Below are 2,662 nucleotides of genomic sequence, written 5' to 3'. Positions count from 1 at the left end.
CAAACCCAATTTGATTCCTCAATACTTGGAAACCTGACAATATGTTGTCTTCACCAATAAGTACTCACCATGTAGGTCTGAAAGGCAACCAGCACCAGTAGGAACGCATTTATGATTTCAGAGTTTCTACTGGTTAATAACTCAGAGTCAGACATGCAAATTCTTAAACTGAGCCTTCATTTCACAGCCATATATGTTGTGGAAATATATCTCCTCCCATGTAGAGTACATTCTTTTAAAAGAAGGTACTCTTCCGTACTGTTCTAGAGGCAGTACTGAATTTAGCAGGGCAAAGGTACCAATAATACTACTGTGAAATGAAACAATAATACTCTTTAACAGCATCTGGAGAACATGCAGTACAACCTCCTGAGAAATCCTCACCCAGTCCAAGCCACCAACCACGATCACTAGAGCCCATCAAAGGCGTCAAAGTTGGATGCAGTTCTAGAAGTCACAGAGGAAGCAGAAACCCTGGGAGATGAGAGGCCTCCAAGGACTCAGATTCCGGTTTGGTGCTGGCGGGTGTCAGTCCCCCTGAATAGCATCCTTTGGAGGTAGAGTAGAGGAGAGCATGGCTAAAGACTGCTCTGCTGCTCCCCGCTGTGCTGTGTGTTCAGCAGCCCCACCATGGACAGCTTGGCACAAGTACACAGGAGTGACTAGAAAATCTGTGGAAGGGCCTCCAGCGAGCAGCCAGCTGGAAGCCACAGAGCCCAAGGTCACACAAAAATGATGAAGAGCCCCAAAGTGGGGGAGAGTCCTCAGCATATGGTTAGGAAGATGACAAGATGCTTGGCAACCAGAGGACAACTCTGCTGAGAAAGACCCCAGAGCAGCCCCAACCTCCACAGTCAAGAGCCACCTGTTTTGGAGGAGATATTCAGGCCGAACACCCCAACGAGGACTGCTTCCAGGGCTCCATTCAGCAGATACAGCGGCTGCACACATCCACACAGCAGACACACGAGGTGATCCAGCACATGCTGGGCTACCACGGCAGAAGTCACCAAGCTGGAGGATGACATCAAGGCCTGACATTGATACAGGTCCAAGGTGTACTACATATACTTTAAGATCAGAAATATGGAAGAGAATCTCAGGTAGCTCTGATGCATCTCACCACAGGTACACCAGTGATATGCCAAGTACATCACCCACGTGCTGAGGAAATAAGGTCAAGAATCAAAAAATGGGACCTCATTAAAATAAAAACCTTCTGTGCATCAATAGAAGCAATCAAGGAAGTGAAGACAAACCCACAGAGGGGCAGAAAATCTTCACAAGACACATCTGACAAGAGTAACATCCAGAATATATACAGAATTCAAAAATCAAAGAATCAAGAAAAGAAGAAAAGAAATAACCCAATTACAAGATGGACTAAGAAGAGGAACAGAGAGTTTTCAAAACAAGTAACAAAAATCGGTAAGAAGCATCGTAAAAGGTATTCATCATCATTAGTGATTATGGAAATACGAAAGGAAAGCCACTAAGTTTTCATCTTACCCCATTCTAACTGTCCAAGATCAAGAGAACAAATGATAGTAAAGGCTGCAGACAACATGGGGGAAGGAGATGGCTCCTCCACTGCGGCTGGTATTGCACACTTGTTCAACCCATGTCAAAAGCAGTGTGGAGAATCCCTAAAAAACTAAAATTGACCTACCATGTGACCCAGTTATACCACTCTTTGGCAGATACCCAAAGGACTCATCCTATTGCAGAGACACATGCACATCCATGTTTTTTGCTGCTCTTTTCACAACAACTCAGAGAAGGAAGAAACCCAAGACTCCCCCCAGTGACAAGTAGATAACGAAAATGTGGATGGTAAATAACATGGAGTTCTACTCAGGACTACTTACCTGCATGCAAGATGGAGTTCTAGTCAGCACTCACTCACACGCACGCAATACACTCATACACATAAACTAAAAATGACAAATATTTAAAAAAGAAACAGTGTAAATAAATTGAATACTCTGAGCCAACTCTATACTCTTAAACACCTGATAGGAAAGTATAACCAAAGATGAAAGTGACCCGTATGATTCTAGAAGACTCTGTGTGTATCGCTAAAGGCCACATAACAGGAAACAATGCCAGACAGGAGATACCTTCCTTTGAGTTACTGGCAAGGCTGGCCCAAGAGTCTCCCAGACAGTACCCCAGCATCGAACTGGGAAAATCAACAGGAGACCCCAATCACATCTCACGGGATGTGGACTTGTGCTGGGGAATGGGAGGGGGCACTGATATCACAGTGGACAGTAACAGTGATGACAGTGTATAGGGCTCCGATGCGGTGGGGAGGCTACCTGATATTAAAAGAGGGGCCAAGAACATTCACTGGAGGAAAGACAGCATATTCTACAAATGGAGCTTGCAAAATTGGATCACCACCTGCAGAAGAATAAAGCTAGACCCCTTTCTTTCACCTTGCACAAAAGTCAATGCAAAATGGATCAAAGACCTCAATGTGAAGCCTGAAACTTTGCAGTTGTTAGAACAGCACACTGGCCATGATCTACAAAAGACAAGGGTAGGAAAGGGTTTTCTAAACTGACATTAATTGCTCAGGACATATGGTCAAGAATCAACAAATGGGACCCCATTAAACAAAAAACAAAAAAGTTTCTGTTCATCAATAGAAGCAACC

The sequence above is a fragment of the Nannospalax galili genome, unplaced genomic scaffold (assembly GCF_000622305.1).
Source record: "Nannospalax galili isolate Female #2095 unplaced genomic scaffold, S.galili_v1.0 scaffold1231, whole genome shotgun sequence".
NCBI lineage: Eukaryota > Metazoa > Chordata > Mammalia > Rodentia > Spalacidae > Nannospalax > Nannospalax galili.
The sequence above is the reverse complement of the archived record's forward strand: the minus strand, read 5'-3'. Positions refer to the sequence as shown.